The sequence below is a fragment of the Aquila chrysaetos genome, chromosome 2 (genome assembly GCF_900496995.4).
Source record: "Aquila chrysaetos chrysaetos chromosome 2, bAquChr1.4, whole genome shotgun sequence".
Classification (NCBI taxonomy): Eukaryota; Metazoa; Chordata; class Aves; order Accipitriformes; family Accipitridae; genus Aquila; species Aquila chrysaetos.
This window is the reverse complement of record NC_044005.1, coordinates 40,320,186-40,328,833: the sequence shown is the minus strand read 5'-3', so window position 1 is coordinate 40,328,833 and position 8,648 is coordinate 40,320,186.

The window sequence follows — 8,648 nt, the reverse complement described above, 5'->3', positions numbered from 1 at the left end:
TACCTAGTTTGTTAAAGATTGGGGTGATGACAACCCACGCTGCTATGGATGAAAAATTTATTTTATTGTTACCATATATTTTTCATTATTTCTATAGCATAATAATTGAACTGTAAATACCAGCATTTTTTATGACTACAACTAACTATACACAAACAAAAGATCGCTTACCTTAACTTATTACATGTTTCCACGAGTATCTTGTGTAAGTGCTTCTATTCCCACAGAACAACAGCCTCTCAGTTGGTTTTTAATTTTGGGGAAACAATTAACTTAGCATACCATCTTTTCTAAGAAATTTAGCCAAACCCAAGTCCCTTATTAAAATTAGATTTCCAGTCAAGAGAATTATAATTATGTCTCTTCTACCCAGACATTTTCTATTAAGGCATGACTCCCTTTATTCTGCTGTCTTCCACACAGAGCAATAATTACTGGGACAAGAAAAAAAAATAGGTAGTTTTAAGTTTTACCTTTTATTGAAAAAGTTTATCACTATACTGATACCTCTTCAAGGCCAAACTTATCTTGTAAAATTGCAGACGTTTAAAATATTTGTCAGTATGAGTGGTGTTACTAAGCAGTTTGCATGTAGTTAGACAAAGTTGGTAACAGATGTGCTTACGTCAGCTCTGATAACATTCATAAATTCATTTAACAGAGACTTCATAATGTCTGCAAAATTATATTCAAAAGTAATTACTTCCCTTGCAGCATTCAGTCTGTCTCGCTGTTGAATATAATCTTCACATATTAGTATATTACACATTTGGAGAGGAATTGGTGAAGTAATTGCTAGTACAGTGAGGAGTGATCATCATTCATCTTACACTGCAGCCTTGCTTTAAAAGCCTGGCTTTTAAAAGGACTAGCCAAAAACGGTAACCTACATGTTAAAAAAAAGTGTGAGAGATTCAGATATTTTATAATTTGGTCGGTTATGAATAATGAGTAGGCTTTCTATTTGTAACACAGTATACACAGCTATGGGAAATGATGGCACCATGCCTTCCTTTAATTTGATGTTGCTGGGAAAGGCTGTGGAAGTTGGCTTAGCATCGATTTTTTAACACTCCAAAGATTCAATAGATACGATGCACTTTTTAGAAAAGCCACAGGAAATGCCTGACCCTTCATGCGCTTGTTGTCATTGCGAGAGGAAGCCTCAAGAGTACAAAGCAGAGAAGCACCGCATCTGGTAACGAGTTTGGAAGATCAGACCCTCCCTTAGTTGCTGTGATCATTGAGCTGCTCCTTTACCTGTGTATCTCTCCTTCACATGCGTGCTCTGTAATAAAATGTAGCAGGCTGTTAAGGATGAAGAGCAATGGAAGCAGTTCATGCTCTTTCATTTGTAATTGGGATAAGCCATTTATGACTGTAACTCACTTGGCAATGCGGTGACTCACGTGGATCATTCTGTTGAGTTTGACTCAACCACCAACCCTGAGTAAGAAAGCGGGCTCGAGCCCCTTTCTTCAGAGGAGATAGCAGAGTGCGGAAACAAAACTCGTATCCTCCGAGCACAGAGCAACCACCTGCCTGAACTCTGCCATGGTGCCTGTTCGGTACAGCTCCTCACCAGCAGGCTGTGGAGGTTTCCATGGCCTTGGCAGGATTGCAGAGGTCACCCATTCCTTTAAATAAAGCACCACCTGGGAACGGGGAGCGAGAGGAGGCTTTACAATGGCTGTAAAAGCATCGTAGCCTTTACAAAACATTTAATAAGGTTTCAGAGGTTTTTGGGTTTTGGTTTTTTTGTTTTTTTTTTTTAATTTATGAACCCTTAGGGAAAAAAAATTTAAAATTACTGGTTTAGCTCTGGCTCCAGTTTCCACACATGGAGGTTAGAAAACTGAATTCTGCTCAGCCTTCCTTTTGCTTGAAGGATCAGCCTTCAATTACATACTGCTAAAAAGTTAACCATTACTCTGTTTCTCTTTGTTCTTAATTATTAGATATTGATCGCATTCCTTTTATAGTCTATCCTCTTCAGTACTCTGAGTTGTATTTTCTTCCTTCTGTGGGTGTTTTCCCCCTCCCCGACCCCTTCTTCTTGCATTGCAAGAAGATTTGCACATTGTTAATATTATTTTTATCACATTTCTCCTTGTTCTCATTTTAAAAATAATTTTTGCTGCACAGAAACTATCTTACAAGCTGACCAGACTAAGCTCTAGCCCTTGTTCCCAGACCATCGTTCCCATTACCCTAAACCCATTCCCATCGCCCAGAGCAATGAGGAGGGTAGAGCTGTGGTGCTCAAGCAGAGGTTCCTAGAGACATTCTTCATCTCTCAGCCATGCGGGATGGTTTAGAGGCCCTGAGGGCAGCGCACACGGCCGCCTTCCTCGGGTCTGGTCCAGGAAGGAGCAGTACACAGGATCACCAGTCCCTGTTGCTGCACGCCAGCAGGATCAGCAGGAAGCTGAATGACCCTTCCCGAGCCAGGGAGAGGGTTCAGCTACCACCTCTCCAACAGCGGGATGTTTAATCACAGCCCCAGCTGGCCTTGCTGTGGGTGGGCTGCAGAGCACGGAAAATTTCAGGCATCTTCTCCCTAACCTCCCTGCTCACGTACAGAAAGGCAGGATGGAGCCCACAGAAGGACGCAACTCTGTTTTCACTCACTGTACAAGGACATAACGCACTGGCATGGGTTTCTCAGCAGCCAAATATTTGCCCGGTGGGCTGTCTCCAAAGCTCTTTCCAGCAGCCGGGCTAGACTGCTTCCTGCAGCCGCAGAGCTCCGCTCCTCCTCTCGCCCATCCCTCCTCTCACACAACATGCCAGAGAGTATTTAAACATCCACACAGAACCTCATGTTTGAGATTTCATCCAAAATACACCCTTCTACCACCCACTCAGAGGAAACTCATTTTATTTGTCTAACAAGAACAAAGGGCTGAGCGAGTTAACCCTGCCAAGCTTACAGCCGGGAATCCAGACTTTCACATCCCATTTATAACACCCAAACCCACCCATTCAGCTAATCCTTACACAACCATGATAAATCATCCTGTGTCAGAGGCATCACAGGACCCATTACTTTACTTTTACCAACTTTTAAAAAAAAAAAAGGAAAGAAGGAAAAACAGCCAGTGAAGGGAGGCAGAGACCCCTTTCCTTCTTTGCATTCTGGAAAGGTGTATTCCAGCAGGTGCAGGAGATGGATAAAGCAGGATGTGTCACATTAATAAACACATGCCCTCTCCATATTATTAATTACATATCCAAGGCATTCCAATTTAAGGAATAAAAAATAATAACGGGATGTTTTTGTGCTGTTCACTCAGGAAAAAAATCCTCACAAAGAGGTGTGAAAGAAAACGCCAGGCAAGCTAGAGTTTGTCGGACATACTTTGTGCACCGTAATGCTGTTGAAGTACTTTTCCTGCAGTCGGCAAACCAATATATCCCTGAGATTTAAAGCAGGGTGTCAGAAGCATTGCAGTGGAAGAACAACTGTGGAGAGCAGCACTGGGGGGGGGGCTGGCAGACCTGCCATCAGCACGCTGCCTGCTGCTCCACGGTACTAGTCGTCACTCAACTCCCTAAATCTCCACCTAGAAAGATCAAGTAAAGATACTGCCAGTTCATCTGTCTATTTAGACAATGTGCCTACAGGTATCCCCAAACTCTATTAATAATATCCTGAACTTTTAATAATCTGTGACACTCACACACACATCAGCTTATGTAGCTCAGCACTGAAAGTAGGGTTCTCTACAGTAATGGTTTCCAAATGCAAAGAGAAAAACATGTACTTCCAGACCAGATGATTTATTGCAGGTTAACAAAAAATGAAAGAATGGAGAGAGAAGTAAAATACAAATCTGGACCAGAATGAGCAGTGCCTCCATCTTGAATCAGCTCGCAGCCCCATTGCTCCGCAGGCAGGCAGGCAGGCTTTTCATTTCAAGGTTGCTACACAGAGAGCATACACCATTCCCACGCAAAGATGACTAAGACCCTGACTGTTCAATTTGCCAAGCCCCTCAAATAATCCTAAGTAAATACCCTGCTTTCCAGAACCGCCTCAAGGTCAAAAATTTCACAAAGCCTCCCTCGTTGGCCTACTGCTAACTGATTTCCTTCCAAGAGAAAGCTCGTAGCCACTCCAATAATTTTTTATCCAGCTGATCCTAAAACTTCAAAGGAGTTATTGATATTTATGTGTCCTTGGGACTAGTTCCCTGACTAGTACATTTTAGTTATGATTTTTCCATGTGTACAGTATTTTAAATGTTAATAATGCACAGAAATTGTTTACAGAAGCAAAGATGGGTGATAAGAAGAGAATTTGCAAACATGCTGCAATTGACAGTCTTTTCTGGCCTTTTTCTTTTGTTTGGATGAGTGGGTAGGTGACAAATATTGAGGAAAAAGAAAATAACTTGCAGGTTTATGTCAGCAGCTGAAGTCTATGCTGTTACAGCTACTCTGCTACCAGCACTCGCTGTGTTTGCCTATGCTGTGCCTGCACTTCTAACGGCACTCTAGGTATACCCTGTCTTTAATCACTTTGCTCTTTGCAGCAAATTGGTTTCAAATCCACATTTTTCAACTGTACACACAAAAAAATGAGACTCGTTCTCATTCCGGCATTGCTGATTGCTTCCAGCTCCCTGCCCATCTGCTTGGCTTCTGGCCCAAGTAGGTTAGAGCACAGCCTGTGCCTGCGGGTCCCTTCTTCGTCCCCTGGTGCACCACAGCTATAAGATGCTGCTGTAGTAACGAGCCCCTTTTTGTCACCAGGCAGGTTTGCAAGCGTGTAGGGTCATAGGGGACTCCAGGCTCAAAGCTGGGAAGCAGATCCTCATGAAGAAAGCTTTCCAGCTTCACATTCCCACCACAGGATGGATGCTAGCACGGGAGCCTGAATTTAAATCTGACCTAAACTTTCCTGGTGTTTAGGGTTGCTTACAGACGGGATTTTGGCATAGTCCATTAGGGAGACAGGATGCACTTCCGTACGAAGAGGAAAACATCCTGAGAGCCTCATCAGCAGGAGCACAAGGTTGTCTTAAAATTTCTGGTAAATTCATTTTGGTGCTGGAAGAAATACACAAACTCATCTCTCCTGAAGGAATGTATCTGTTAAGATTGCACATCTAGTTCTTACGCTCTCTCCCATGGGAGGAAATGCGGTGTTTCTTTTTTCCCCTCATCCTGAGGATATCTTCATTATGTTCTCCTAAGAGCTCGGCATTACATGACGGCGTTGCTAATGAATGCCTCTAGGCTTCAAAGGGCAGAGTCTCAAGAGTTCTATGATTAAATATAATAATTTGCAGTTCTGCGGTACCTTCCATCTGAAGATCATGGCTGTTTGTACAGATTCCTGTGAATTAAGCTCAGTCTCTCACAAGTGAGCTATTTCTGATAAATACCGAATACCCCGGTAACAAGGACACTTTCCTAAGAGGTCAGAGACAGAGTTTTGAGCACTTCTGACTGGGGTGAGAATTGACCCCAGGAGCCCAGTGTTCTGGGAAGGTCGTCTCCGCAGCCGTGTGCGCTGATAGGGGAAAGGAGATATCCCACCTGGCCTTCTGGAAAAGAAAAGGGTGACCTCTTCTCAGCTCGTTAAGAGAAGGCCATACATAATGGATCCCAAGCAGATGAACATGCCTCCTGGAAGACTCCCAAGGAGATGGATTTAAGGCTCATGTATCCTCAGCGTTTCCCGGCTGGTTCATTAAAGGCTGAACATAGGAAGCTCCATCTTACGGTTTGTTCCAGTCCCATTAGAAAGGAAATTTAACTCTGTCCTTGCACTGTATGTAGAATGCTGATGCCTAGCACAGGGCTCTAGATTTTATGCAGCCCACTTGATATTATCCTCCATGATTAAATAATTCAAGAAAAGTTACAGAATGACCTGACAAGGCATGTTTCTTCTCTTTCTTTTGTATATGCTGTTCCAGTCACCACCTCCAGCAAATGTGATTACTGGCAATATATTTCCAGATGAGAGTGAACACGCTTTTATTCTATTTAATGTGACCAGTAGAAGCTGATAGGTTAAAAAAAAAAGTGATCTCTGATTATTCTTTGTTTCAGGAGTCAAAACTGAGAATAGGTTTAGAACTCAAATTCTAGAAGTAGTAGTATGAAATGTAACTGTACCATTAGACCAAAAATTTCACTCCCAAATGTCTTAATTGAAGGTTTAAAGCCCCCTATATCAAGTAGACTTCTCATGCAAGTTTTTGTTAGCAAGATGTTTTTAGTAGCAGTGAGGTCACGTATCAAGTGGGTGCATTTTCAAGTTGCCAAGCTGAAATCCCTGGTTGTTCAGAGTTTTAACTGTTCTAGTTTTAGCCGTTTTGAACAGGAAATCCCACTGATCTTCAGGTTGTGGAAAAGTCCAGAGAAGCAGAATCACAGTAATCAGTGGGTTAACTTTAATTAACAGTGTGTTGTTAAGTAATACAATGAATCAATAAAATAGACATCAGTCTTGAAGGCTTTTTCTGCATTCCTTCTAGCACCGTTTGATATATGCTAGAAGCAAAATAACAAAATTTCTTTCAGCAAGATGGGAAGAGAAACACATGGTCGAGGCAGGGCAGCTGATGAAATCCTGCCGGAGGGGGAGGTTTGAGACACGTCCGCATCCAGGCAGCTGGAGGGAAATGCATTCACCCAGCCAATGAGAAAGACTATCCAAAGGTCAGGGGGTAGCTAAGCAACAGAAAGGAAAAAACCTCCATCACCTCCAGCTGGAAATAAAGCAAAAAAAATACATTTCTGCAATTTAATGGCAGTATTGTCCAGTAGGTAGGCAGAAAAGCTACGGGAGCAGGTGGCGTCTAGCTTTACTCTGTTGGCAGAGTTGTTACGTGACATTAGGCAAATGAACTATTTTGCGCCTCAGTTTCCCCACCTAAAAATGGATATGCTATGCCTCAATATATATAATACACCTTACCACCATAGCAGGGCTGGGAGGTCTCCATTTCTACACTGCTTTAAGACCCTCTTGTAAAAGAAGTTGCAGAATTCGAGACTAATATAGTTATTTTCTGTTTATTTCTAATAGGTAGACACACAGTAGGAACCATTTTGACATGTGTTAGTGTAGGTGGGAATGACTCATTTGGCTGCACTGGAAGCTAGCTGCTGTAGACTGGCTGCTGCTACAGTCCTAAATAAATCCCATAAAACAGTTCTTGAAAAATAAAGTGAATCGTGCCGCTGTGTTACTAATTAACTTATTTAACGTGTGTACATATGAGCATGTCTGAATTTATACACGTGAACATACATACACTCCCTATATTGTATCCATTTTTTAAATCACTTGTGTAACGAACAACTAATGCCAAAGAATTTCCCCGCTGTACTTACCGATACCATAAGATGACCTAGAAAATACCACACAGAAGTTTCCTGAACATTGCCTACATGCTTTTTAAGAGACCTGTTATATCCAGAAAGGGTTTTACCAACAAATGCATTGTAACAGCGTGGACAAAAATGTGACAAAACTAAGGCTCAGACTAAGACCAGAAAAGCTAAGGAATGAAAATTAGAGTTTAATTCCCAATTCCGCCAGGGATTCTCTGGGTTCCCAAGGGAGACAGGAGAGCTACAATCCACTGCTGGGCCAGGTCCCAGCTGGGATGATCTCCTGTGAATGGCTGTACCCAACAAAAAGCTCCTGCCGGCTGCTCCTCAGGGCATCTCCACTGCCTTACCTCTGCACAGTGTCCGCAGGTGCACCATGCTATCAGGTACTTAGCAGCTTAATTTGTATCTTTAGATCTGAGTCTTTCTCTTTAGGGTAGAGGTGCATCTTTACCTTCAGGGTAGAGGCTGCAAAGCGTCTTCCCGGGGAGGCAAAGAAGGCTAAGGTACTAAGCCGTAGTCACCATTCCTTTCCATTGCAAGAGGGACGTGCGTCACGACTTCAAAAAAAGTGGACGTAAGCTACTCGCAACGTTTCCTTCTGGCCTTGACAGCTCTCAGCTAGCACGGCGCCACAGGAGCACAGCCAGCCCCTCCAGCCAGCGAGCAAACAGAAGAGCGCACGTTGGCCCGCTCGGTTTCTGTTCGCACCCCAGGCACGCGTCTTCTCTTGCCCGCTCCCACACGCCAGTACGCAGATGGACGTTAAAGCAACTGCTAAGAGGCAGCTAGTCAGAGATCCACTGATTTATGTCACGCTTAATGTTGGCAGAAGGAAACTTGGAGGTGGAGGCAAGAACGTTTCAGTGGCAGCATTTCAATGCCAGATTTAAAAATCAGGGCCTAATGCTTCTGTAAATTAAAATGACCTAATTAGTCAATGGGCTAGGAGAGTTTTCTGGCTGGGAAAGGACTGTAAATGCAAAGCCCTGCTCTGAGGCCAGAGTTAGGCCGCTGATAGCGTTCATAAATCTCCCCTCACAGAGTGTCAGTGTGGTAAAATACTGAGGAGTGCCTGCAGATAAAGCTGCTAAACCCCGCTCCAAGCTACCTCCTGCCACAGATCCCAGGGGAGATCACTAGACAGACCTTCTGCTGTTGTCCTTGCCAGGAAAGAAAATTAATACTGCTAACTGTAAGTCTACGGTTATCTTATCTGTTTCACACTCACCCACTTCCATAGTCCTTCAAGCCTCCCATCGGAGTTTCACCTGCCTTGGGAAGGATCTCAG